A 7,069-nucleotide genomic window follows, 5' to 3' on the forward strand; every position below is an offset into this window, starting at 1 on the left:
TTGTGTGAAGGAGGACTTTATGCTGATCTGACAGTAGATAGAGATGTTGTGTAAAGTTTCCTTGTTTACTGTATTGTAAAAAGAAAAAAGTCTCTCTTGTATTTTATGTTTTGTTCTTACTTCCTGGTGCAGTACTGTGTGACTGTGCGTTTTTTCCTTTACCTCATGTTCTGAGAAGTGAAAGCTTGTTATCCCATGTAATCTGCTCTGTTAAGTTTATTCTGCAACTGTGGGTATCCAGAAGCTGTGCAACAGGTTATGGGCCCAGGCACCGAGGACCCCAGACACCCAGGACACCAGAACTCTCAGCAAGACCCTGGTGAATGCAGAAGAATTCTTCAGTACAATTCTCTCCAAACAAGTAAGACAAGTTAAAGATGACAAGTAGCACAGAGCTAAAACTCACAGTAGCTAAGCTGAATAGTGAGAATTATCAGTTCTGGAAGTTCAAAGTAGAAATCTTATTGTCTAAAGATGATTTATGGGAAGTAATCACTACAGTTAGACCTGATGAGGATAATCAGACATGGGATAAGAAAAATAGAGAAGCAAGAGCTACCATCAGTCTATTAGTGGATGATGCTCAATTAATCCACATAAGGAATGAGGATACAGCAAAGGGAATGTGGGAAGCACTAAGAAAGCTACATGAAAGACCCAGCTTAAATCACAAGTTATTTCTGCTAAGAAAGCTTTACAGTATGAGACTAAGTGCAGACAATGACATACAGAAGCATATATTCTCTATTATGGAAGTGATATCACAGCTGAGATCAATTGGTGAAGATATTAAGGAAAGCCATGAAGCAGCAATATTATTGTGCAGTTTACAGGATTCATATACTGCTTTGATAAATGCACTAGAGACAAGATCTGAAACAGACATTACATTAGAGTTTGTGAAGACCAGACTCATAGATGAATATCAAAGAAGGAAAGAACAAACAAATGATTCTTCTACTGAAAAAGATTATGGAAATGCTCTTAAAGCTACAGAATCAAAAAGACCCTATAATAAAGAGACAAGAGAATATTTCAGGTGAAAAGAAAAAAGAACATTTAAAGAAAGACTGTACTATATGGAAAGCAGAACAACAGAAATTACATCATAAAGAGAATACACAGAAGGTGAAAAACACAATTTCTGATTCATGTGAAAATAATTGGAATGGCACATTTAAAGTGACTGATAAGAAATCATCGTTGGGTTGGTTTATTGACTCAGGAGCAACAAGTCACATGACAAGTAATAAAAATTTCTTTATTGAACTTAATTTAAATAAGAAGGAAGCCATTTATCTTACAGATGGAAGCACAATAACTGCAGAAGGTGTTGGATAGGGAATGCTAAACTGTTCTAACAAGTTTGGGCATGATTCAAAAATACTTGTACAGGATGTGTTATATGTTCCAGGATTAGAAGGAGGATTGTTATCTGTAAAACGTCTAACTGCTAAAGGACTTACTGTAAAATTCAAAGATGATGAGTGTACAATCCTTGCAGGAAACAAGGTAATAACCAATGTCAAGGCAGATGAACAATTATATCATTACACATTAAAGGAACAGATGAAGTTGTGTACACATGATCACAAGAATTGTATTCACATGTGGCATAGACATCTAGGACACAGACATCCATTTATAGGTGACTACTCAAGATACACAGTCACATACTTGATCAAGAACAAAAGCAAAGTTTTCAATAAACTAGTAGACTACGTGACAAAGTCGAATAACAAATTTCAGAGGAAGCCAATTGTCATTAGAAGTGATAATGGAGGTGAATTCACAGGACACCAAATTGAAAACTACTTAAGAAAAAATGGTATAGAGCATCAAAAGACTGTTCCTTACACACCTGAACGAAATGGAGTAGCAGAAAGGAAAAACAGAACTCTGACTGAAATAATAAGGTGCATGCTGACAGATTCCAAACTATCAGAGAAATATTGGGGTGAAGCAGCAATGACAGCTACATACAGTGCCTACAAGTAGTATTCAACCCCATGCAGATTTAGCTGGTTTGATAAGATGCAAATAAGTTAGAGCCTTCAAACTGCAAACGAGAGTAGGTTTTATGAACAGAAGCATAAATCTTACAAACCAAAAAGTTATGTTGCTCAGTTGAATTTTATTAAATTTTAAACATAAAAGTGTGGGTCAATTATTATACAACCCCTATGTTTAATATTTTGTGAAATAACCCTTGTTTGCAATTATAGCTAATAATCGTCTTTTATAAGACCTGATCAGGCCGGCACAGGTCTGTGGAGTTATCTTGGCCCACTCCTCCATGCAGATCTTCTCCAAGTTATCTAGGCTCTTTGGGTGTCTCATGTGGACTTTATTCTTGAGCTCCTTCCACAAGTTTTCAATTGGGTTAAGGTCAGGAGACTGACTAGGCCACTCCAACACCTTGACTTTTTCCCTCTTGAACCAGGCCTTGGTTTTCTTGGCTGTGTGCTTTGGGTCGTTGTCTTGTTGGAAGATGAAATTACGACCCATCTTAAGATCCTTGATGGAGGAGCGGAGGTTCTTGGCCAAAATCTCCAGGTAGGCCGTGCTATCCATCTTCCCATGGATGCGGACCAGATGGCCAGGCCCCTTGGCTGAGAAACAGCCCCACAGCATGATGCTGCCACCACCATGCTTGACTGTAGGGATGGTATTCTTGGGGTCGTATGCAGTGCCATCCAGTCTCCAAACGTCACGTGTGTGGTTGGCACCAAAGATCTCGATCTTGGTCTCATCAGACCATAGAACCTTGAACCAGTCTGTCTCAGAGTCCTCCAAGTGATCATGAGCAAACTGTAGACGAGCCTTGACATGACGCTTTGAAAGTAAAGGTACCATACAGGCTCGTCTGGAACGGAGACCATTGCGGTGGAGTACGTTACTTATGGTATTGACTGAAACCAATGTCCCCACTGCCATGAGATCTTCCCGGAGCTCCTTCCTTGTTGTCCTTGGGTTAGCCTTGACTCTTCGGACAAGCCTGGCCTCGGCACGGGAGGACACTTTCAAAGGCTGTCCAGGCCGTGGAAGGCTAACAGTAGTTCCATAAGCCTTCCACTTACGGATGATGCTCCCAACAGTGGAGACAGGTAGGCCCAACTCCTTGGAAAGGGTTTTGTACCCCTTGCCAGCCTTGTGACCCTCCACGATCTTGTCTCTGATGGCCTTGGAATGCTCCTTTGTCTTTCCCATGTTGACCATGTCTGAGTGCTGTTCACAAGTTTGGGGAGGGTCTTAAATAGTCAGAAAAGGCTGGCAAAAGAGATCTTTAATCCACACATGTGAAGCTCATTATTCTTGGTGCCTGAACTACTTCTTAATACTTTAGGGGGACCAAACAGAATTCTTGTGGTTTGAGGGGTTGAATAATAAATGACACTCTGAATTAACTTTTAACGTTTTTAAAAAAAAACAAAAAAAAAAAACAAACAAAATTTGCTGCAGTGCATTTCCCACTTCCAGGCTGATCTACAGTACAAATGTCACAATGCCAAGTTAATTCCGCATGTGTCAACCAGCTAAATCTGCAGGGGGTTGAATACTACTTGTAGGCACTGTATCTACAGAACCGACTTTTTCTAGAAAACTGAAAAAAAAACATATGAACTGTGGCAAGGTATGAAACCAAGTGTAAATCATTTAAAAGTTTTTTGTATTCATTCCAACAGGAAAACGTTCCAAACTTCAAAATAGGTCCATGGAAGGAATATTTGTTGGATATAGTGAAAATTGCAAAGGATATAGAATCCTAGATCCCAAAACAGACAGAATTATGGTGAGTAACAGTGTGACATTCATTGAGGATCTAAATGAAGACACTATGATTTCACTGGAAACAAAAAATGAGAAAAACAGCAATGATATAGCTGAAGGAATATCTGATGAAAAAGAAGTTGAAAGTAATAAAAACAGAATACTGAAAGTGAAGAGAAACAACTACAAACAGACACAGAACCAAGACGTTCAATAAGAGAAAACAAAGGAAAACCACCAATACGCCTTTCATACAAGGCAAGTACAAGTAAAATTTATAAGCCTACCTCTTGGGAAGACATATCTTGACTTCCTGAAGAAGAAGCCAATAAATGGATAGAGGCAACATAAGTAGAAAACCACCAATACGCCTTTCATACAAGGCAAGTACAAGTAAAATTTATAAGCCTACCTCTTGGGAAGACATATCTTGACTTCCTGAAGAAGAAGCCAATAAATGGATAGAGGCAACATAAGTAGAAATAAAATCCATGCATGACTCAAAAACATGGACACTAACAGAATTACCCGAAGGAAGAAAAGCTATAGGATGTAAATGGGTTTTTAAAGTAAAAGTACTGAACAGATGGCACAGCTGAACGATACCGAGCAAGACTCATAGTTAAAGGTTATTCTCAAAAATATGGAGAAGACTATGATGAAACATTTGCTCCAGTTGTCAAACATACTACAATAAGAACTTTGTTTGCAGTTGCAGCAATGAAACAAATGGAACTGAAACATCTGGATGTAAAGACAGCATTTTTGAATGGAAGTTTAACAGAAGATATTTACATGGAACAACCTCCAGGATTCAAAGATGAAATTAACCCAAACATGGTTTGCAAATTACAGAAAAGTATATACGGTTTAAAACAAGCTGCTAAATCGTGGAATGATAAAATCACGGAGGTGTTCACAAATGAAAAATTTAAAAGAAGCAAAGCTGATCCTTGCCTGTACACAAAAAGACTAATGGACACATGGATCTATGTACTCATATATGCTGATGACATTTTAGTTTGTTTTGAAAAAGAAAGGGATAAAGAGGACATACTAAAAATCCTGAATCAACATTTCGAGATCAAAGACTTGGAAAATGTGAAACAATACTTAGGAATACAGATAGAAAGAAGAAGATGGAAGTTTCCTACTTAATCAAAATCACATGATTCAAGACATAACCAAAACATTTGGATTGAAGGATGCAAAACCAGCAAAGTCTCCAATGGAAACTAATTATCTTAAAGAGATGAGTAGTAAGAAAAATGTGTTACCAAATAATGAAGAGTGCAGAATGGCGATAGGAAAATTACTGTATCTAGCGACTGTTACAAGGCCTGACATTGCAGCAGCAGTAGGAATTCTGAGTAGAAAAGTGTCCAAGCCAAATAAAGCGGATTGGAATGCTGTGAAGAGAGTAATACGTTATTTGTAAGGAACCAGCAATGTTAAACTGAAACTGCCTATAAGTGATGATAAATGCATTTTAACTGGATACGTTGATGCAGATTGGGCTGCAGATCCAACTGACAGAAAATCTACCAGTGGCTATCTTTTCTTTCTCTCAGGTGGACCAATTAGTTCGACTAGTAAAAAACAATCAATTGTAACGCTGTCGTCAACAGAAGCAGAATATGTTGCAGCAGCACATGCGAGTCAAGAAGTTCTATGGTTAAGACAATTGCGAACAGACCTAGGACAGGCACAGTTGGAACCAACAAAAATAAATAAGCACAATCAGGGATGTCTTGTTCTTGCTCAGATGGAAAGAGTTAACCCAAGAACCAAGCACATTGATGTGAAGTATCATTTCTCGAGGGACCATCAGGAACAAGGAATCCTGAAATTAGAATATTGTCCAACTGAAGATATGACAGCAGATATTTTCACACAGGCATTGAATGCTGAAAAACATCAGAGACTAATGAAGAAATTGAGTTTGACTGAATAAATCCTTACTGTTGAGAAAGGTTGTTGGTATATGCAACAGTTGTGGACTTCTTTGTTTGTGTGGAGGACTTTGTGCTGATCTGAGAGTAGATGGCGATGTTGTGTAAAGTTTCCTTGTTTACTGTATTGTAAAAAGAAAAAAAGTTTCTCTTGTATTTTCTGTTTTGTTCTTACTTCCTGGTGCAGTACTGGGTGACTGTGCGTTTTTTCTTTTACCTCATGTTCTGAGAAGTAAAAGTTTGTTATCCCATCTAATATGCTCTGTGAAGTTTCTACTGCAACTGTGGGTATCCAGAAGCTGTGCAACACAGATTACCACGAACTATTACTGGGGGAGGTAGTAGAGGTGAGGGCTCAAGAGGTTCCACATACTTTTTGAATAAGGACCTGTGGAACACATTGTGGACCTTAAGGGCCTGAGGAAGTTCAAGACGAAACGCTGCTGGGTTAATGATGGCGGTTTATTTTATAGGGACCAATAAACCTAAGTCCCAGCTTCCAAGAAGGAACTTTCAATCTTATATTCTTGGTAGACAACCACGCAAGGTCATTCACATTCAGGTCCAGACCTGGCAAGCGTTTTCTATCAGCCATACTTTTATACCTGTCTCCCATGATCTTTAAATTACTCAGAACACCCTGCCATACCGAGGAGAGCGGCAAAGCAAACCATTCCGCCTAAGGAACTCCTGAAGCTCCTCCCCCACTAAAGGTACCAAACTGTGGGTGATAAACGTATGCACCGAAGAACGGTGACCTGCCAGTGGATTCTTGACGATGATTATTAATGGCAAATTTTGCCAGCGGTAAGTAGGATGCCCAATCCTCCTGATTTTCGGAGACGAAACATCTTAGGTAGGTCTCCAAATTCTGATTGACACGCTGGGTCTGACCATTCGAATGAGGGTGAAAGGCAGAAAAAAAGGACAGCTGCACCCCCAGTCGAGAATAGAATGCCTTCCAGAACTTGGAAACAAACTGGGTCCCCCGATCTGACACCACATCGGAGGGAACCCCTTGAAGCTTCACAATCTCATTTATGAACATCTGAGCAAGTGTCTTGGGATTTGGAAGTGCAGGCAATGCGACAAAGGGAACCATTTTACTGAACCTCTATCTCCATCTATTACCACCAAAACCACCGTTTTGCCTGCAGAAACCGGTAGGTCAGTAATAAAATCCATGGACATGTGTGTCCATGACCTACTAAGAATAGGTAGCGGAAGAAGAGTACCAGACGGACGGGTATGCGAAACCTTAGAACGCGCGCAAATACTACAAGCAGCTATATGTTCAATCACATCCCGATGCAACCCCGGCCACCAATGACGACGAGAGAGGAGGT

This window comes from Phyllobates terribilis, unplaced genomic scaffold (assembly GCF_046119375.1).
Source record: "Phyllobates terribilis strain yellow unplaced genomic scaffold, ASM4611937v1 Scaffold_95__1_contigs__length_6072419, whole genome shotgun sequence".
Taxonomy (NCBI): Eukaryota; Metazoa; Chordata; class Amphibia; order Anura; family Dendrobatidae; genus Phyllobates; species Phyllobates terribilis.